This window comes from Chrysemys picta, chromosome 14 (genome assembly GCF_011386835.1).
Source record: "Chrysemys picta bellii isolate R12L10 chromosome 14, ASM1138683v2, whole genome shotgun sequence".
Lineage (NCBI taxonomy): Eukaryota > Metazoa > Chordata > Testudines > Emydidae > Chrysemys > Chrysemys picta.
The window spans coordinates 30,218,940-30,241,979 of record NC_088804.1 but is presented as its reverse complement, the minus strand read 5'-3'; the positions used below and the strand labels follow the sequence as shown (position 1 = coordinate 30,241,979).

Here is a 23,040-nt window from a genome sequence, read left to right as displayed (position 1 = left end):
CTAGCCCCCATCTGATGGTGACATGGTAATTTAATGATAACTAGGCACCCCAGCTCCAGGAAATGAGGAAGGACTCCTTAAATAGAGCTGGGAATTCAGTCTAGAGGGAGAGACTGCAGACAAGGCAGGACTCTGTTACAGGGAGCAGCACCCACAGGGTGAAGCATGGGGGTGGGAGGAAGCCCTAAGCTAGGGCCAGCAAGTTGTGGGGAGAACCCTAAGGGAAGCTGTCAGAGTCCCTGTGGAAGGGGGACAATGAGGGGAAACCTGCAAAGACAAGAAGTAACAAAGGAAGAACTTGGCAGGAGCAGGTCAGGCTCCTACGGAAGAGGCCCTGAGGTAAGGCCACATCAGTGGAGACTGAGAAGGATAGAAGAATTCTTAGTTCAGCAGAGAAGGGAAAAGCCAGAGGCCTGAGAACCAAAGGGAGGCTGTGTTAAAATGCAGGGTATGAGGAAGCAGCACAAGGGGACTTAGAGGTAGGAAGTGGCCCAGGGAAACAGCAGTATATCTAAGAAGCAGACCTAGCTGCCTAATACAGAGTCCCTGGGCCAGAATCCATGGTAAAGGGTGGGCTTTACCATTCCTCAGAAGAAGGGGCATGTAAGCCCAATGCAAGAACTATTGAAACTGGAGTGAGTCTGAAGACTGACCCTAAAGGATGATAATAGCCCAAGATAGGAATGAAAGGCTCTTATTATTTGGATGTTTCTATTGAATTTTCAATTGATCTTCTTGTTACCCCAGAAGGAGACTGAACTTTATGTGACTTGGCCAGAGGGCTAAACCCTGGAAGACACAGTGAGAAGTACATGGTTAGCAGGAGGTACCGGAGAGAAGGACCCCCTGCAGCATCACACCCTGATACAATGGGGCAATGACAAGGTGAATATGATACTTTATAGAACCTCTTTTTTATACCAAGATTTAGGGGATGAACCCACCCTCAAACTCAGACCCTTTCACCACATTCTTACTAGACTGCTAAGTGACCCTATGGAAAAGTTCTGTGAATCACACCTTTCATCTGAGGCATTCAAAGCTCTTTAATGCAGTGGTTCCCAAACTTGTTCCACTGCCTGTGCAGGGAAAGCCCCTGGCGGGCCGGGCTGGTTTGTTTACCTGCCGTGTCTGCAGGTTCGGCTGATTTTGGCTCCCAGTGGCCGTGGTTCGCTGCTCCAGGCCAATGGGAGCTGTTGGAAGTGGCGGCCAGTACGTCCCTCGGCCCGCACTGCTTCCAGCAGCTCCCATTGACCTGGAGCAGCGAACCACGGCCACTGGGAGCCGCGATCGGCTGAACCTGCGGACGCGGCAGGTAAACCAACTGGCCCGGACTGCCAGGGGCTTTCCCTGCACAAGCGGCGGAACAAGTTTGGGAACCACTGCTTTAATGAAATGGTTGCACACTCGTATCCATATTTTACAGATGGGAAAACTAACCAGGTTAAGTTCCTTATCCAGAGTCCAACTACTCTAACAAGTCTGTTTGACTATTACAAGTATCTGAATGTTAGGGTGTTTATCCATCAGTATTCTGTATCCTTACAGCATCTATGTATCAATGTGCTTTGAATTCTATCCTGCAGAAATCTCTTCCTGCTAATATCAGACAGACCAATTCATTTTCTAATTATAAATCTATATTAATGTCTTATCTTTTCTATAGTACATTAAAGCTGTGAGCACTTCCATTTTGTACTGCAAAGCATATTGAGGCCTGTATTTATGTGGTGAACTGCATATGCATTAAAGTTAATAGCAGGTTTTATTCCAATGAACGGCTATTTTATATACATATGGTCAATACATTTTAAGAAAATAAAATGTTGCACACATTAATACCTATATTTAACACTTTATTATAGACAGAAAATCATAGTCTCAAATAAAACACAATGAAATAGCTTTAAAACACTAGCTGTAGTCTATATTTTGCCCCTAAAAGTCTGTCTTGCAATAGAGTAACCTCAGAAAGAGATATGGTAGAAGAGTGGATACAGAATATAATTCTGAATGATATTGAAAGGTCAGTGCAGAAATGTGCAGCTCATATTTTTGTGAAGATAACATGTGTGAACGAGTTATTTCCTCCTTTTAACATATAATGACCTTGCCCATTGATTTAATGAAGAAATTATACATGCTGTACTCAGATTTAACAAACTCCTCAGAATTAAAGATATACCAAAGGGGTGGGAGGGGAAAGACAGACACAGACCTCACAATAGAAGCCTAGCCATCTGGCAAAGGAAAGCCCAGAGATATCAACACAAGGACCTGTGGAGCCTCACTTGTGGCATGCGCTGTAGAGGGCTGGGGGAGGGGAAGCTGTGAGATGGCTAAGCATACCTCAGGTGTGCTGACGTTGTTAATGTTATCTATGGTGAACACTAGATACTGTAAGAATATCAAACAATCCATGCACTCTTTTTATTAGTAGCAAAATATTAACAATATGTTTTCATAATACACAGAAAAATAATTAAAGCAGGAAAAGGCCACTGTTTTCTTAATTAGTCAGACTTGCTTAATTTGTGCTTGGTGTAGCCATATGGCTGGGTATTCAAAAAGTTTCACTAGGCTTAGAGCCACTTAGAGAAAACAATATTAATTTGTTACTAAAAAGGACTTCAATTTCTGCAGAATTTGGAACCCTATTCAAATTAACCCTTCTGAGTGTAAACATTGATATTATAAATGGATATTGAGAGAAGGGATTGTTCAGTAGTCTTATTCGGTGCTAAGTTAATAGAAGGGAAGTGGGTATTAGGGCTAGTGGGTTCTCTTTCTGGGTCTACCACAGACATTGAAAAAAGGCATGTTCTTAATGCAGGTTAGCTAACTTGCATTACAGTGGCAGTGAAGACACTGTTTCAGAGTGGTAGCCATGTTATTCTGTATCAGCAAAAACAACGAGGAGTCCTTGTGGCACCTTAGAGACTAACAAATTTATTTGGGCATAAGCTTTTGTGGGCTAGAACCCACTTCCTCTTTTAACTTGGGTAGCATTCGAGTGAAATCCCATAGGGGAACCTTGGGTTGAACTCCAGCAGATAACCCAGTTAAAAGCTCTATCCTCACTGCTATTATAACCTGGATTAGCGAACCCAAGTTAAGACTGCTTCCCCTCCCGCCCCCAAAGCCTGGCCTAAGTGACCTTGACCAAGTTACTTCATCCTTATTGCTTCTTTACCTGCGTACAAAGTGAAACATAATGGACTAGTAATTGGAAAACTAACAGGGTCTTATCTGAAAGTGCAAAGTAGCCATAACAAAGAGCAACGACCTGCACTGACTTCCAAGTGCAGATTAGGGAGTTCGTTTTAAGATATAAAAGCCTAAGGGTCTATCTACACTGCAACTGGAACCAAGCTTCCCAGCCTAGGTAAACACTCATGCTCGCAAGGCTCAAGCTAGCATGCTAAAAATAGCAGTGTGGATGTTGCTGCACCGGTAGAGGCTCAGACTGGCCGCTCAAGTAGGACTCAGGGGATCAGGCTGTTCTGCGCTAGAGTGTTTAGCCTGAGCCCCCGCCAGCAACATCCACACTATTTTTGGTGTGCTAACTTGAGCCCTGCTAGTGTGAATCTGGCTCTTTCCCAGATGCAGTGGAGACATACCCTCAATGGCTTGAGTTCTAGTTGCCTAGTCCCTCTCCCCACCTTCCCAACCCTAACCTCCGGGGTTACAACATGGCAGTTAAGATAAGTGGACGTGCTCAAGATAGCCCGCACATGTATTAAAGGGAGAACTGAAGAACATGCTTTGGAATTCCCTTTCTTGCTGGGCTTGTTTTGGACGAAGGCCTCTTGATGGAGACTATTTTAAAAAAGTTTGTTTGGTGGTTTGCTCTTAAGGTGTTTAAATTTTGCAAACATTCAGAGAAGGGATTAGCAGAAGTTGGGGGAGTGGTTATTGGGGGGAGTTTGTTTTTAGAGCTTCAGAGGTTCCTTGATGGGAATCCACTATAGGGCTTTGAGGGTTTTTTTTTTTTAAATAAGGGACTAGGGAACTGGTTAATAGACATAGTTATTAGTCTAAATAAATGTAGTCTGAACCCTCAGTAAAATAATAAAGAGTTTGATGATGCTTTCTAGTTTTGGAGAATTTTGAGAATTAGGATGAAAGCAAAATGAGCGAATTTGTATAGTCATCGTAGTGATCCTTCCCCCTGCTGAATTCAGAAGGAGAAACTGCTCATTATTAAGAGCCTAAAGCCACTGAGTGCTATAGCCAATAAAGGGGATAATGCAATTGGAAAGAGGAGCAAAAATCTAGAGGAGTATCAGCAGACTATCAGCCTCAAGCAAACCTTTCTCACTACAGTGTAAAACGCAAGTGGCTCTCTTTATTCTACTCAATGGTTTTAATAGACTCAGGTGAGTTAACAGCTTGTGTTATATCTTCCAAACTACCACAGTGTGGCAGTGTTTTAGAGCATAACTTAGGACTGCACTGCTAACTTACATTTCCTTACTTGATACTTCCTTTAGCTTTACTGATGAAGTCCATTTAAAAAGAAAACCAGTGATGTTCTGTGTTTTTTCTTCTTCCTTTAAAGGATTCATAGTGTGACTAAAAGCTTCCTTCCTTTGGTAACTGCCACTTATCTATCATTCACTTCAGTCATCATAACACCCACACAAAAATAAGAGACTTGGGCATCATCACACCAAACTTCCTTTCCTGAACCACAGCCTAAGTATTTTCATGATCATTCTGCTTCATCTCTATTGATATTCACTTGGCAGACGTTTGCTTTCAAAATATTGAGGACACATGTAAGAAAGCCTTTTTGCCTACTGGTTAACACTGGAAGGTTACAAAATATCCCATGGGCTGAGCACCATAGAAACATATTGCACAATTAGACAGTCAGCATGGATTCAGCACAGATTGCCTACCTCACTGTAGTATGTGGTTTCAACTCTTTGTAACCAACTCTTTACCTCATTACACAACAGCCTTGAGAATATTACCTGCTCTGTGCAGTTGACCTGGTGTCAGTCCATGTCTGTGATTATGATTACATCTGCATCCTTCTAACCAAAGCATTTTACACACTATGGCTTCAATTTTGATTGAAATAAAACTCCAGCTGACATCGAGGAATGAAACACAGCAGTTGTGTAAAACTACACAATAGTTCAGGTTAGAAGAAGTATACCATAGCCAGTAAAAACTGCAGGGCACTTGAGATATGCAAAATGTAATTACTCAATTACATTGGCCAGGATACCAAGTCTAGCCCTCCAATCCATTATAAAAGTATTATGGGATCTTGTAAAACTGAGGTCCTGAACCATGGTGGCCTTTCATCTCATTCAAGAGATAGCTTAATATCCATTAACACTATCCTGGGGCACTGGTACAGTGCCATCTGCTGTGTCACCAACTCCACTTCCTGCTGCTCTTGTGGTTTTCAAACCAAGGACTGACCAAGCCTGACCCTACTTATCTTATAAAATCTGATAAGACGACCGCTCAAGGCAGTATGGCATAACATTTAAGCATAGGTTTCATTTGTCCTTCATTAATAAGCAACCTTAGAGTCAAACATCCATTAACATACTGTATAATAAAAACCCAACAACAATTTCAAATGAATTCCCATATGAGCAACACATTTCAAATGCTTAAATATTTCACAATCCACTTAGATACTGTCTCAGCAGCACGCTTACTTTTTGAAATCTTAACACCACTTTCAATCTTTTCAAATGAAACATTTTCTTTCTAGTTTCGTTATTAAGTTATGTCAGTTCCAGGCCAATTCCCTTTCTGGACTATATCCATTCTCTGGTGCATCTTTTGTCCTTTTAGCAAACAAAATCCTTGCTCTGGCTCTTTATGTATTTTACCCTCTGCAAAAAGTCTTTGTTCTAAACCAAATTAACAGAATCATATGCCAGAGGCAGTCTTTCCTCTGTTGCATAAACTTTTTCTTAAATGCATACTAAGTAATTCAGAGCAACAATTACATATCTGCTTTAAAACCATTCTTTAACTCTAATATTTATATAGGCTTTGTTATCTCTAGTTTGATTTGGGAACAGAGTCTCTCTTTAGTTATCACTACTTGTGTGTATGGCAGTATTATGAAAATAATCCCCATACAATCTTTAATGTAATTTCCTTTTCTATTTTACTGTTCTGTTCTTTATGCTTAGCAATACTTAGCTTGCTATGTGCAAGTAAATCGGTTTTGTGGCCCATTTCGGTGACATGATATTATCTCCAAAGAATAAACTTTCAAACTATTATCATCATCATGAGCCAAGACAATTTTACCTATAGTCACTTAACCTCTTTTAAGTTTCAAGTTTGATTACTCTTATTTGATTTCAACCACGTGGTTTCCTCTATTCCACAGAACAGAGACATTTTATTGCAACAAGGTGTGTTTTTTACACTGAGATACCTAAGTTGATGTAAAATCATAATGGCACTGTAGTTTTTCAAGGCACTGTAGTTTTTAACTCAATGTAGATAGGTGAGGTCAACCTCGATGGGGGAGGGTGTGTGTGTAAAAAGTTGACCTTGACTAGTTCCATCATGCTAAAAACTAACTATGCCTCATCTTTGTTCGGATCTCACCTCTTTTGAAGTTAAGACAACCTGAGTCTAATCACACATCAGATATTCCTTAACTAGTCCACATGAAAGTTCCAGGTTCCAAAAATTTATTTAGTACAATTAAATTGTAAGCTCTCTGGGTCAGGGACCCTATGTTCACTTCATTCTCATCTGTAACATGCCTAGCACGCTATTGGTGAAATAATTGTAATTAATCAAAAGCAAGTGGTTGCTAGCAATAGGGATGTTGGGGTGGGGACATACTTTGAGTCACATTCACTACTGCATTGTTGCAGTTTTTTTGCTAGTGTAACTAACTGAGTTCAGTGGAGTTACATTGCTGTAGAACTAGAATAATGCAGCATCCCTACCTGTTGTTCTTACTTTTTGTTCTTGATTTATGCATTCTTCCATGAGGAATCCTGCTAAGAAATGGCAAAATCCTTGTTGTAGGGAATATACTTGTAACTGCCCTGTGAATTCTCCCTGCATTTGCTACCTCTACCGGGATATGGATTAACTGTAAACAAGTATTATAAAGTGTTCTCCAATGCTTGTATATTCCCAACATTCAAATGCACAAATATGTTAACTGGAAAACCAAATTTGTTATATATATATATACACATTCACATATTTGTGCATTTGAATGTATAATATAAATACACACACACACTATTATATATATATTAGAATATATATATAATAGTGTGTGCATATGTATGTGTGTGGACATATAAAAAAAATTGGTTTTCTAGTTAACATACTTGTGCATTTGAATGTTGGAAATTATATACAAAGTACTTTATCTCTAAATATTACGGTAAGTGTACTGGTTCCACCCACCGACTCATCAGCCTGCATGGGGAAAAATGCTATTTGATGGTCAGTACTTATTCCACCAGAATAATTATGGATCTACTTTGATTATGTGCAAAGGAACAAAAAACTCATTGTAGAAATCCATTCTGAATAGACGACTTTCAAGCTGCCTGTTTCATAAACAGCTGCAGCAAAATAAAGATGTAGTCACTGTGATATTTTGTGTGGGTAAGCATGTTGAACAAAAATTGGGTAGTGGTGCTTTTATCCTGCACATATATATATATATATATATATTCCTGAGGTATATAAACATACTGGTTTGCTGCTGTTACTAAATCTGTTTCCTTTGAGCACTACTACCTTAAAACACCTTCTGGAGAGCACCATTGTTGATCATCAAATAGAGCAGCACATTCCAACATCAGCAGTGTAGGAGGAAAGATTAATCCTCTGAGAATATTGTATTCAAGAGAAGTGATAAAAATCACACAAAGTAGGCAAGTTGCATTTAAAATGAAATAACATAACACACCATAGAGACTTCACCTACTAATGCCTGTATTCTAGTCTCAAAATTTGTCTCTTCCTGTATCATAGTATAGTGTTTCATTAGAATAACCCTTTTGGTACTCAATCAGAAAGCAGCCAGAGAGGCTCACTTGACAGAAGAACTGGTGGTGTTTTACTGTGTGAGGGTAGGGCAGTGTAGTAGGTCCTAGCCGGGGCTCGACCCTTCCGGGCAGGAGGGGAGCCACACCGACTCCCTACTGTGGGAACAAGCAGTCAGTTAGTCCCGAAACTCCGGCTCTTTGGTGCAGAGTCGGAGCAACCACAGTTAAAGCTCAGGCCCTTGACTGCAGGGGCTAAGCGAGCAAGCAGTTCAGAACCCAGGCCCTGGGTCAGGGCGGGGCAAACACAGTTAGCTCAGGCCCTTGGTTGCAGGGGCTGAGCAAGCAGACAGTTCAGAGCCCAGGCCCTGGGTCAGGGCGGGGCAAACACAGTTAGCTCAGGCCCTTGTTTGCAGGGAGCTGAGTCAGCAAGCAGTTTAAAGCCCAGGCCCTGGATCAGGGCGGGGCAAACACAGGTAGCTCAGGCCCTTGGTTGCAGGGGCTGAGCGAGCAAATAGTTCAAAGCCCAGGCCCTGGATCAGGGCGGGGCAAACACAGTTAGGCTCAGGCCCTTGTTTGCAGGGGCTGAGCGAGCAAATAGTTCAGAGCCCAGGCCCTGGATCAGGGCGGGGCAAACACAGTAGGCTCAGGCCCTTGTTGCAGGGGCTGAGCGAGCAAATAGTTCAAATAAGGTACGCCTAGGCTTTCTGTAGCCGAGCGTTGGGTGAGGGGGAAGCCTGCCACCCGTGCGGAGGGTGGCAGAGGGGAACGCAGGCCCACCCACTCCACTGCGTTCCAGCCCGGGGCCCTAACAGCGGTTGCTGCCGCTGCTGGTCAGTGGGGTATCCAGACTGCAACACACTGACATAGGCTCACACTCAGTTGCAGCCGGACCGGGGTCGGCTACCCCCGGGCTACTTCCGTGATCCCCCTCAAAGCCTACCTCGTTCGTAGCGCCGGGATCGGGCCAGTCCACCTGCATGGGCTCCTCTCTGCCCGGGCTCGGCGGCAAGTCGGGTAGCTCTGCTGGGAAGTCCGGCCAATGGTCCTCAGGCGGCTCCTCTGGATAGCAGCAGGGGCGAAGGGGTTCGGGTCCAGTCTCACCCTCAGGGTTAGTGGGGTGCGGTTCCCAGGGATTCTCCCAGTAGCGGGCGTGAACGGGCTCCGGCGGCTCCTCCTCGTAGCGGGCCCGGGGTAGCTCGGGCCAGCTAGGGTCCAGGCCTCGGTCTTCTACGGTCTCCTGGCCGGGAGCTCCCGGCCGCACGTCTGCTCCCTGTGGTGGCTGGCCGCAAACTGAGCTCTGGCGGCCGGCCTTTATACTTCCTGTCCCGCCCCTTGACTTCCGGGGGGGCGGGGACAGGCGGTGGTGGTCCCACCCACTCTGGTGCCTGCACGTGGGCTCCCTCTTCCGGGCAGGAGGGGAGCCACACCGACTCCCTACAGGCAGGATTCCAGGCAGCCACTCAGAAGATAAGCAAGCCCTGCACAGAGCTCATAGGTACTGGCAATCCAGGGGAGAGGCAGGGAATCCATAGTCTTGTCATTGTGTGCGCATGCACACAGGAGCTGCATTGGGGTCACAGAGCCTATAACTCCAGCACCTGGAACAAAGTAAATCCATGAATGATTCCATAGCTACTCCATTGCCTGGAGAGGGGAGGAAAAAGAGCAACTGCTCCTTTGACACTCACTGCACATCTGCACAATGACCACCCAACCAACTCTATCTTGTGTCAGATTATATACAGGTCTCTCTCAAATATCTGTACTTCTAAACAGCAGGTTATTTGCTCTTCCACAGTAAGTCAGGTGTGCACTTTGCTACACCACTTTTATAGATGGCAACTATTCTATGAGCCAGGTAGCTTGCAGTGCCTCACTTCTACTGTGGGGCTCTCAAGGAGTCTGCTAGGACTCCCTGAGTCCCTGCCCCAGCCTCCACCCGAGCACAAATTAAATGAACTTAGGATCTGCTCTAACTTGGACCATCTGTCTTTGACCCCTAAGGGATCATAGGTCAGCCAGAGATAGCATCTAGCTACTCCTCTCCCTACAGAAGAAAAGTTCCTTTCTTCTACTGACATACTTTCTGAGCTAGGGCTGATGGAGGGAGAGATGTTGGAACTGGCTGTGATAACTGAGCTATGGGTGTATAACTTTTGAATTCTGATTGATATTGTGTAATTGTATTATGAAAAACTATTGTATAATGAGTGCCTATATGTATTTAGATACAACAGTGAGGACAGGGCCTGTAGCATGTACACCCAAGACAGATACAAGGGGAAATATGTAAAGTTAATTATGGTACTTAAGCCTCACAAAACGTTATGCAAAAAAGCAGCTGCAACTTTAGAGAAAAGAAGCAGTTTAGCTGATTTCTCTGAAGGAAGAGCAATGGAGTTAACAGGAGGAGAGGACAAAGGTAGCCAGGTGACCAGGAGGAGTTTAAATAAGGTAACCCACAGGAACAGGAACAGACAGGAAGCAAAAGCATGAGCAAGGTCACAGAAGCTGGGTTAGGTTCACCCAGCAAGTAGAAGCCTCATGGTGCAGTGGGGCCCTGCCTACTTCCTTGAACCCAAATGTCCCCAAGAACACTGGACAACCCAAAGGTCCCTTCTGGCCTTGGAATCTAGGAAATGAATGCCCTGGAGTTGTGAGGAAACTGAGGCCAAGACATGTGTTTAATATGTGTTTTGTATGATCTGTACTCCCCTGTGCTTTGCATGATTAAATATAAAAGTGTTAGTCTGTCCAAAATGTGTTTGTGTTGACCACTTCACAACTGCTGCTTACCCAAGAGGGTTACTCTGAAACCAAAAATGTTATACTTTTAGGATGGAGTTCTGGGAGAGGGGTTTTATTTAAGTAATGGGATATCTCAGGGTCAGCATTATTCTTAGGGCCTAGGACAGGTGGGCTGAGGAGCCCCATTTGGAAGAAGGGGAAACAGCGTCAGTGCCCAGGAAACGTGCCAGAGAGGCCAAGGGAGTAGGGTTACCAACCATCCAGGATTGTTCTGGAGTCTCCAGGAATTAAAAATTAATCTTTAATGAAAGATTATGTCATGTGATAAAACCCCCAGGAATACATCCAACCAAAATTGGCAACCCTACAAGGGAGGACCCAGGGCTGTAGCCTGCTGAGACTCTAGAAGCTTAGTACACCCCAGGAGATCCAGAGCACAGAGGCTCAGATTTGTCTTACAGCAGTCCTAGCGGATAGGCAGCAGGGAGAGCTTTTAGGATCTGTGACACTGGCTTAGGGTGACCAGACAGCAAATGTGAAAAATTGGGACAGGGGATGGGGAGTAATAGGAGCCTATATAAGAAAAAGATCCAAAAATCGGGACTGTCCCTATAAAATCAGGACATCTGGGCACACCAGCTCTACACCTACTAGAGACCATTCCAACCCATAGTGTACTCTGACATATACCACAGCTCCAGGAACAATATCTTGGAATTGTATCATCATCCTGGAGTCTGCTTGTCTCCACTTACTGGACGATCGATGCTGCGGTGATCAATCCACCGGGGGTCGATTTAGTGGGTCTAGTAAAGACACACTAAATCGACCACAGATCACTCTCCCGTTGACTCTGGTCCTCCACCAGAATGAGAGGAGTAAAGGGAGTCAATGGGAGAGCAGCTCCCATTGACAGTGTGGACTCCGCGGTAAGTAGATCTAAGCTACGTCGACTTGAGTTACGCTACTAATGTAACTCAAATTGCGTAGCTTAGATCAACTTTAGACCTGCCCTCAGAGAGGTACTATACATGATGCACAGGCATTATGGGGGTCTCTAAGTGAATGGCATTTTAATATTCATATAGCTCTAGAATGAGTTTAACTTTTACTTACAGTATTACTTAAGATTAGTGCAGTGCTTTGAAAACATAAAAGGACTATATAAGGGCCTAGAGTGATAAGACATAATGTATATAATACATATTTTTTAAACTCCTTAATAAAGAGATTGTTATAGCTACTACCTTCAGCTATGGAGCATATTTTACGATAAAAACCTATCAGTGATAAACACCAAACTACTAGCATTTTAAAGTATAGGAAAGCTAATTTTGGAATGATGTTCTACAAAAAACCTACATAAGCACTTTTTCATACTAGTTGTTGATGCTATAAAACTTGTAATTTCCCAGATGCACCTAAAAAAAAAAAAAAAAAAAAAGGCTAACTTGATGAAGCTTTTTACAGAAGATACGGCACTGTGATATAGTGAATTCAGGGAATCATTATTTATCATCCATAAATTTGCTTGCAATGAGAAAAAACACAAGAACTACTCCATGTTTTCCCATAAACAGTTCAGTCCCAGGGAAAGGACATTAAACATTGCAGTGAAGCATTTATCTTTCTGGAAGTAAACACTGGCAGAGTCAAAAAAACAGACATTAACCCAATACCTGTTCATGATGCCTATCTTTTTTGCTTCATTTAGTTTGGCCTTGCTTATGATATAACACTGGCATTAAATAATTTCTTTGCATACCTTAATATGTCACATATTAAGACGAGCATATATATTTTCTTTAAAAAGAGGGTAGGGGATACAACAGCTTCTAAGTACATTTTGATAGTTTTTGTTTGAAAGTGGGAGGGGAATATACAGAAGCACCACAGGGACGACATGAGGGACAGGGGGAAAAAAATAAATGTCACCATATTAAGATAGTAAGGCAAAAGTGAGTATATCAAATGGGCATTGCCATTTCAAGACAGTCACAAGGGAAATTATTCTTAGTCCCATATCCTGAGCTGCAGCAAGGTATTCGAGAGATCCCAAACACTTCTGAACTAGGCCCCTTAGGCTGGTTTGGAAAAGCGTGTAAACTCCCAACCATTTCCTGAATGGGCAACCCACAAGAAATATAAAAGTTGCCAATATTTACTAAGACTGAAGAGAGAAAACAGCACTTCTATGAGGTTTTTTTCCCCCTTCATCATGGGCCTAATGCCCATCAAACTCAATGGGAAAACTTCCATTGAAGTCAATAGGAATGGGATTGTGACGCATGGAGATTTCTCCATTAACTTTTTTTCTTCTTTTCATCACCAGATCAGAAACTTAAACAAACAAACAAACAAACAAGACTGGCTTACTTGACAATTTCTCACTTTTTCCTTTCTTATGTTTTTGTTTTCTCCCTGAATTGCCTTCATTTTGTGATCAAATTTGTTTTGGCAGGTGGATCCATTTGCAACTTTTGCAAATTGACTAGCTTGTATTGCACTGTTCTCTTTTTCCAGGTATGAGATGAAAGGTTTGTCTATTTTTAAACGGCCCATTTATGACTGCTTAAAATGGTGACTGTGTTCTAACATTCAAAAGGGATGAAAGATTAAGAACACAGATCATCTTTCAACTGTAAAGCAGCATAAAAAAAGACCTGAACAATATATCTCAAATCAGGAGAAATCTAGGCTCTTGTCAGTTTCTCTTCACATCCATTTGTTCTTTGTTTTCCATCTGTTTTTGTTGAGAAATGCAAAAACATGAGAGTAATGCAAAGACTCTGCTCAACATATGTCCCATGCTATTGGCAAGAACACAAAATGGTCTTAAGGTCCACTTGGACTGTCAACCACATTTTTTTGTGTGCGCAAGAGCTAAGGACTTGTCTACAAGACAAGTTAGTGTGCAGCAAGTCAAGGTGCGAATCTAGAGCACATTAGATTGCTGTGCACTAAGTTACCGTGTAGACAAGCCCGGTGAGTCATGAATTAATATTTAATATTAATTCATTTTCAAACACTAGAGAGTGTCCACTGGAGATAATAAAGCCTATATGAAGGGTGGGAGATGTTTTAGCTGTATTTAAAGGTTTACTTCCTTCCCTTAAGGAATCAGGGAAGACAGTGAATTGCTGCGAACAATAGTTTTCTGGTTTGGTATGTACTGTAGGACTCCAGAGTACAAGACAAACCCATAGTCTTGTAGTAGCATCCTGTGTCAAAGCCAAGTAGGTCTCCAAATAGACTTCCAAAACCGCATAGCTCAAGGAAGACATCCTGGTTTGGCAGAAGGTTGGGGTGGGAGGATTTTGGCTGCTGTAGAGGGTGTCAGGGCATTTCTTGGGAAGTAAGAAGTCTGCTCAGAAGTGAAATATTCAAAAGTCACAAGGGCTCAACACAAATGAAAACTATTTCCAAAACCAATGCTGTCTCAAACAGCAGACTTGCCCAGTACTGGAAAAGGAGTCTCATAGATAAGGTCAGCAAAATCGATTATATTAGGGTATTAAGGGGAGTATTTCATAACTCCATCCTAATATACCAAAATATTCTAGGCAATGCAGATTGCCCTCCAAACTTGTAGCAACTCTTTCCAGCCATTAGGAAATGATGCCAATTTACCAGTACCCCAATTTACCACCACACACGCAATGAAAGATGCTCAGTAAATTTTTCAAAAGCACCTAAATCTCCTTTTCAACAGTGATTTATGCATTTAGATGATTTAGTTGGGAATTGGTCCTGCTTTGAGCAGGGGGTTGGACTAGATGACCTCCTGAGGTCCCTTCCAACCCTGATATTCTATGATTCTATGAAAACTAATTCCATTGGGAAAAAAAAATCAATGGGACTTAGACTTCTAAGTTTTGAAAAAGGGATTTAGGCCCAGATCCTCAATGGGAGTTATGCACCTTTGAGAATCTTGGCCTTAGACACTTGTGCAAATTGTACCACATGCTTTTAGTTACTTGTGAGGGTACCTATGGGCATCATTACTATGACTATAGTAATGAGAAACTGGGATATCTGCCATCCTATCAAGAAAACACACTTTTTAGTGTTTGTGTGATAATTTAGTTGCAAAATATGACATAATGGGTTGTGAATTAAATCAGTTTTCAGATCCATTTCACCGGTGTTGTTAATGACTGATCTTCATTAGAGTATATCTTTGGGTAACATTCATAAAACAACTCACAGCCATAGAGCTATGCTTAGCACTGTTGCAGTTTCTAGAAAATGTAGCAACAGTACAGATTTATGACAGTGTTATTTGAGGCTTATTACATGTATGTTTATTTCAGATGAAGGATAAAGTATATCTGTAATTTTAAATCAATAGTGTTTTTCTCTTTAAAATATGAAATGTGCTGTTCCTTTGACTACAGAACTGCAGCATATGACAAGAGAAAAATATTCCATTTTAATAATTTGTTCAGCACAAAGAAATCCCTACTGAACAATTTATACTGTAGTTCCCCTGTATATTTAGTATACCTGTAGATCACTTGGAAGGTCTGAATAGCTAAGTGATTTTAACTATTAGTATTGGAAAAGAGTCAGTGGGGGGAATATACTTTGATTTTGCTTGCCAATTTATTGAAAGAACAGTGGCACTTTATAATGTAATACTGTCTTATTAGTCTTTATTGGACGTCAAAAGGAAAAATCTTAATCTCCATTTTCCTAGCCCATTGCTTTGATCATATCATCCCTCTCTTTGAAACCCTCCACTGGTTCCTCCACTTTCTACTGCATCAAACACAAGTAGCTAGGTTTCACTTTCAAGGCCCTTCATGGCCTAACACTACCCTACCTATCAACTCTCATTCATTACCAGAATTACTTCTGCCTTCGATCAGCTCATAATGCCAGCCTCCATCACCTACTTGTTAAATTTTCAAAGAAGCACTTTCATGCTTTCTCCCATGTGGCTCCTCCCACTTGGGAGGAGCGCCCCATTATCCTCCTTCAAACTCTCCTCTGCTTACAAGAACTTGACAATGGTTAGGCTGCTGGTATTCTGAGACCACAGCCTGTCATGCTGACCAGTATTGTCTTATAGTTTCCTTGTACTCCCCCTGTGTGTCTGCATCTCTCCCTTGTTTCATATTTAGATTGTAAGCTCTTAGGAACACTGACTTTTTTATTTTCAGCACCTAGCACAATGGGGTCCTGGTTCTTGATAGCAGCTCCTAGGCACTATGGTAATACTGCTAATAAATAATTCTAGTAAACCTTTATGCACATATTGTATTGACATTAGTTGTCTGGTTTTAGTAATATAATGAATTCACTGTGATACTAAGGAAAAGGATTTTAGCTTTCAAAACAGATGGAATTACTAAAATAAACTTAATACTTTTAAATGCAAAATTGTTATGCATTCTTAAGCTTTAGCCTGTCAAAATCTAATTTATTTTTATCTTAAATATACCTCTCTGCCACACATGTAGCATTCTAGAAGCCCCTTAAATTTCAATTGTGATGCTGGCAGACCAGGTGCCAGCTCATGCCAAGGCCCCTAGACCTCACTGAACACTGACAAATGCAGAGCTGGAAACGAATCTGGCTCACCTGCGAGTTAGTGTTGTTAAAATAGAGATTAGAGTTTGAGAGATGTGTTTAGTGTTTGGACTTTATGAAATGCTTTTGGGTTGCTTGCTTCATGCATTAATCTCACTTATAATATCTGTATCCCATGTTATAAGCTAATGTTTAAGTGTTTTCTTTGTAACTATAAAAGTATTTGCTATGAAACTAGAAATCTCCCCCAATCAGAAAAGAAGCTTTACCAAGTGTGAAATATTAATTTACCACAAGAAGTGTCATCTCCTGCACAACAACAGAATGCCAACAGACAATTGTGGAACATCAGTGCACCGAAGACTTTTTTGATTGCTTCCCCCACATCCTTGAAGAGGGGATGTGCACAAACCCTCATCCCATCACAGTTTGAACTCTGAGGGAAGGTAATAAAAATTCCTGACCAAAAGGATCCATATTACTATGCTGCTTGGAATTTGAAGAGGGCAACATTTCTAAGCATAAGCAAGGGATCCCCAAGCTGCAATGCAGAGCTTGAATTATCCACAAACAAGGTTAAGATTTTATCATGGTTATTTTTAGTAAAAGTCATGTGAACTATGACCTGAGACTTCTACTTAAAAAAAAGGGGGGGTGGGGGGGTGGGGGGGCAGGGAGGGAAAGGAATGACAGCTGGAGCCTCTCCACCAGAGGGGGACACAGCCCTGGCTCCAGACCCTGCTGCAGCCATGGGGGGAGAGCAGGAGGCGGACAGCCCCAGCTGAAGCCACAGGGGCGGGAGCACAGAACAGCGACTTCAGCTCAGCCCTGGCCCAGGCCATGCCCACAGAGGGCAGGAGGGGCCCTGGCCCCAATCCCGGATCGGGGTCACCTGTCCCCAGCTCCAGCCTCAGCCGTGAGGGAAGGAGGGAGGAGTGGAGTACCATTTGCAGAGAGGGGTACAATTCAAAGGGAGAAAGGATAGCAGAATCTGGTCCTTAACTAAAATTATAGAATAGTGGACAACGTTAGGAGGTGCAAAAGTTGGCTGTGCTCCTTTGCATGTAGCACTAATACAGCCTTTAATCCACATACTATTACAAAGCTTGTTTATATAGGTCTAAGTAATAGCTGTCTCAGCAAGGGTACATAAGAGAAGCAGCGGGGAAAGGTTCACAGAAATGTTATGGAGAAGGGGACACCTAGCTAGGTAGTGCAGCCCTTATGTGGCTCCTTGTGTTCCCTAAGCATGGAGGGAGGGGAGGGAGACAGCAAATTAGCCACAGAAGGGCTCACACAGCCATAATGCCTCCTTCCACCACCACTCCATTATTACTGGTCACCACTCTTTCCCTATTTTAGCTTCCCCCGAAACACTCCTATACTCACTATGATCCGCTGGCTTTGAGACACATCATGTGGTCTCTGTCACTCTGCAGTACATGAATCTTGTCACGGGGTACCAGTAACATTTTTACTTAATCATTTAACTTCTTTATTGCCGGATTTCTTTCCCCTAGTCTGGACAAGACAGTAGAAAATGCAATAGGGAGCTATACTGGATGATGAAATTTGCCTCGTCTATTTCAAGCTTCTGTGATAGTCAAATATCCACTTCCGCTATTTAACTGTGGGTGCATCCAAAGTACCCTACTTATATACCTGCTATATTATGGATTCATGAAAGCAGCATCTTCTAGAAGTAATATTTGAAAACATGGTATTTTTTAAGAACACTGTTTAACCACAGAGATTTCTAATATAGGTGTCCAAAACCAAAATGTACTGATCCAGATGCTAGCTACCTGTTGATTCCTAGAAGTACCACCATCTCTTTTTATTCCTTTTCTCGGTAGTTAGGCTCAAACTCTCTCAAGCAGGGTTGTAAACAATGTATTTCTAGAAACATTGTCATTGCCACTGTCTTGTAGGATGTTTCCTCATTTGACTTTTATAAGAAGTGCAGATAGTTTATAATATATTTTGATTATTAGTCATCATGGACTACCCTCAGAAGATTCAGAAGTTTAGTTTTGGTACTTCAAGTTCCAATCTCTCCTGAAATACAGAGCTGTGCAATAATGAACCTAGCAAAACAAATTCCCGGAACTTTTTCAAAGCTTAAAAAAAGTTCTGTTTGGCTGAAGTTTTTGGCAGTCAATGTTTTAGTCTAACCTGTTTACCCATGCCTATTTATAATGCAATTACCGTCCAAGTTGGAAGTAAATCTTCCATTCATTAAAGAAGGCTTGTCTAGTCTCTTTTACAAGTACTTTGTCCTCTTGTCCACTGAGTCCTCCCTCCAATTACCTTCAGTTTTATGTTTTCCACAGATCCAGAGCAGCTCAAGAAACTCAAAAAGACTTTTTTTATCCAGATTTCAAACTCCCAATGGTTCAAGGATGTTAAGATCCATACTTTTTGTTCAGAGCTCTATCTGATTAACTACTGCTTGTGTGTGTCTCATCAATAGCTTTTTGTTCTTAGCCACTGCACTCACATAGCAGCAATTTCTTCCCTCATTTTTTTTTCCATTTCAGAAACTGACCATCTGTAAGATGGACTAGTGTGTCTTTGATCTGATGATTTTTGAACTTACGTTGCTGATACAGTCTCAAAGTTGGAAAAATGACATAGCTAGTGCTGCAGACATAATGTCAGTGTATAATAGCACTGATCTTTGTGACCATTCATGTGCAATGTGCATTGCTATAGCACGAACAGTGGAAACAATTGTCAAATATTTTTCAGCAAACTACTATTTCATTTTTGCCAGGTGCATTTGATTACCCTGTTTCATTCACTTCCATTTTTAAAAAAGAGGAAGGATAGTACAGTGGATATGATACTAAGTTGGGACTTGGGAGATCAGGATTTATTTCCCTGCTTTACCACACTTCCTATGTGACATTGGCAGGTCCCTTAACCTCTCTGTGCCTAAGTTCCCATCTGTAAAATGGGGTTACAACACTGCCCAACTTCATAGGAGTATTGAGAGACTAAGGGCTAGTCTCCTTGAAGGTCTTTGGACAAAGCAGGTACAAGGCTGACCTCTGAGCTACTAAATTCGGTCCAATCAAGTTTGAAATAGGTCATCATTAGCAAGCATCATCTTGGAAAAGCCCCACTTAAGTCAACAATTAAAAAAATATATTTTGCATAGCACAGACAGCTGTTCTGGGATCCCCAAAAGTTTCAAAAATCTAGATACAAGGCCACTTTTGAGGAAGCTGCATAGTATTTACTGGACTAAACGTCTTTAAAAGATGTTACCAGTTATGGAATTTTTTATGTGAAATCCATACAAAATAGAAAAACTGCGAGCACTTCAAAGCCAGTCTGTCAAACACTCATCCATCAGCAACATAAAAATGAATTCTGACTTATGATAAAAGTAATCATCACAACTTTCGCCTCTGACATTTTGGAAAACAGACACTTTCTTATCCTTTTTGCAAACTAAGCAATTACAATAAACTTCCTAGTTTGGAACCGGGCTATCAAACAGCTTTTCTTCTGAAATCTATATCTCAACAGAGAAAAATTACTTAAGGGATCAGCTTACAATATATAGATTTATAAGGTCCACCTGCCTATACAATCTATTCTCATTGCATCAAAAGGTACTGTTTGAATCCTTCAAAGAACTCCCTATGTCACCATATCAAGTTTGAGTTGCCTATCATCACCTCAAAGTCCTTTTACAACTCTGCCCCCCCTACTTGCTTACTCCCATCTCCTATTTTATCACCTTCTGCCTCGGTCAGCTTTTCATACCAGCAGCTCTGTGTCTTCTATCATGCTGTCCCTTCTGCATAGAACACCTTTCTGAACTCATCTATGAGATCCAGCTCTACCAACATGCCTACAAAGTCAGTCATCGTTAATTGACTTGAGGGACCAATGGGTTTACTTGGCACTTCGTCTAATAGTAGTTCTTTAAAAAGTGCCATTTTTCATGTAGATAAATATTTGATTGTATCCTGCTCTTCAAGGTACAGATTGTTTTCAAATGTTTGTACAATACCTGGCAAAATGGGGCCCCAGTCCTAGTTGTAACCTCTGAGTGCTACTGCAACGTAAGTGTAACAGCAGGCAGGATCGAACCTGGGACCTCTGGATCATTATCCTCTACTGCTTGAGTTAAAAGACACATGGATCTTAGCTAAGGCTGTAGCAGACTCAATCTTTAAGTGGGTCTTGGTGCCAGTAAAGGGGGACAGCGCACCACACCCAAGAGGTGTGTGGGTTACATAAGCACATACATTATAATTAGTAGGTGAGCCTATTAATAATAATAATACAGTATCAGCCGTGCTTTCTGCTGTTGTCCTTAGTAACAGTGATAGGAATAATTGTAAAGGTTTTGAATTTGGATTGAGTTCAGATAAGCAGTGTGAAGTTTGGATGCTTAACCAACGCGTATCAGAATTTACCAAACCTCCCAAATCTGCCAAACTGGGTTGGCAATTTTATAAGAACAGGCATTTCTGAGTTCTGGCACTCATCCTAGACAGAGGAGAAATACCATAACAGACTTTCTCATGGCAAGATGACCCTTCTTGGTTACAGTTCCAATTAAAAACAGAGTTCCAATTAAAAACATTTCAGAAACTTCAGCTTAATTTTTGAATTGTATTCTTGGGGATGCAGGGAAGGGAGAGGGTGAAGGTTTTTGTTTTGTTTTGTTTTGAAAAAGAAGATCAAGTCTTCTGAAGAAGTACAGTTGCAGGGATAGTTCTTCCTCAACAATAGTAAAAAAGGGCCCTGATTCTGCACTGTTACACTGACATAAATAATAATTCCATACTGGTAGAAAAATAATGCATGCAAGTTCAGAATCTTGCCCAATGGATCTAACCGCTGGGAAGCAGGGAATGCTAATATTACAATTCTCCTTTTATCCCTTCCTTTGAGAAATCTTCCAACTTCTTTTGTAGATTGATATCAGTTATTAAAATATTAAGTGTCAGAGCTCCTAGGACCACAACACAAGACAATTCAGCTTTTATGACTGGATTTTCAGAATGTACAGTGCATTTATAAAAACTGGCAAATCCTCCTTAAACAGGATTTCTTACAGAATTGGGCCCCAAATCCATATATGTGCTCCTTAATGAAGTGTATCACGCCCTTAGGCTCAAAAGGAGTTGAGCTCAAACCTCGGCAGGCTTTCTGAAGCCCAGATATGTTTTAGAGACAGTTATATGGAAAGAAAAATTGCTTTCATGAACTCTGTTCTCTGTGGTCAACTTTTTTACTGCAGAAGTGTCTATCTGTTAATAGATATCAGCAATGAATTATAAATTTGACGAAATTCTAATGAAGATGAATCTTCCTCTTCTCTCAAAGAGGCTTTTTGGATGCAATCCCTGCTTCCACAGTTAAAACTGGTTGCCAAGATTGTGTCACAAATTAGACATCTGAGAAGCAGGCAGCAAGTTTGTTAATTATTGGGATTAATTTAATGAACTTATTCTCATTAGGCTTTATGAGCCATGCTGCATACAGGAAAGTGTGAAAGTCTACAACAGCAAGAACTAGTGATGTCATTAGGCAATTAAGGACACTGATGAGAAACGTTGCAGGGTGGGGGGCGGGAGGGAGACGCCAGGCAAATGTTTTGTGTAGAACAGCATTATTAGACAGAATTAAGGGGAGCTAATTAAACAATCAAATGGAGATCATTTTAGTCTCAACAAATTACTAGAAAAGTCAGTTTGGTTCTAAACACAAACACTGAGTAGAAACATAAATCATAATGTTCTCCGGCAGGCTCTACCACTCTGGGTGATAAGCTATCTAATAGAATTTTACCAAAACTTGAGCTATTTATTTCTGAAATTTTGCCTACTGTGTTTCCTTTGGGCATCTAAACAAATATAATTTTTCATTAAAACTGTAAAGAAAAAAGTATCAAGAGAAGATTATTTAAAGCTCAATGACTAAACAGTTCTCTTTAGCATTCCAATTTTTCTACAGAAAGAAAATTGGGAACTTATAAAAACCATTTACTGTCATTTATAACACAGATCCCATTCACAGTTTACTGCATCTGTGTCAGTATGTACCATACTAGAAAATTAATACATGGCATTGATACAAATTAATTAGGGATTATCTGCATTTTCCCCCCACATGACTGGCCCCCAACTTCAAAAAATTCACCCCCCATCACCACATATCTAGATTTCCCACTAGGGTATTAACAATAAAAGACTGCCAGCTTTCCCCTCACTGAAGAAGCTGTTGCTTCTGGATATAATGACATTCTACTGCTATCTCTAGAATGTCCTTCCAGCAGTACTACTTCAGTAGATGACTCTTAAAAATAATAACTTTCAGCACAGTGATACTCACGGTTTGGAAGGTGCTTGAATTAGAAAAATACCCAGCATGAGTATAAGTTCTTCCAGTACCAGTTTGGGCTCCCACAAAGCAACTAAACCTCAGCTGGTGCAAATTGGCATAGCTTTACTAATTTACATGGAGCTTTTCTAGCTGACACCAGCTGAGAATCTGGCCTTAAATTAGCTTCTAAAGTAACAGATTAATTCAAACATATATTATGCATTATTGCTTGTGAGGCAATATTTTCTTACACACAGGTTATGCAATTGCATATGCAAATGTATGGGTTTTACATATATAACTTACATATGCACTTACCATAACATGTTAATGCCAGGTAATTCTGTGCATAAAAGTAGTTAACATCTGCATGTGAAACAGTGATCTAAAGTAG

The 23,040-nt window shown here is 41.3% G+C and overlaps 1 long non-coding RNA gene across 1 annotated transcript in view; it reads right to left on the bottom strand.

Moving 5' to 3' along the window:
* The window catches only part of LOC135975629 (uncharacterized), a 75,188-nt gene extending 52,406 nt beyond the window's left edge, over positions 1-22,782 (bottom strand). The window contains exon 1 of the long non-coding RNA XR_010592605.1: positions 22,656-22,782. This is a non-coding gene — a long non-coding RNA (uncharacterized LOC135975629). The remainder of the gene's footprint in view (positions 1-22,655) is intronic.
* Positions 22,783-23,040: the final 258 nt, after the last annotated feature.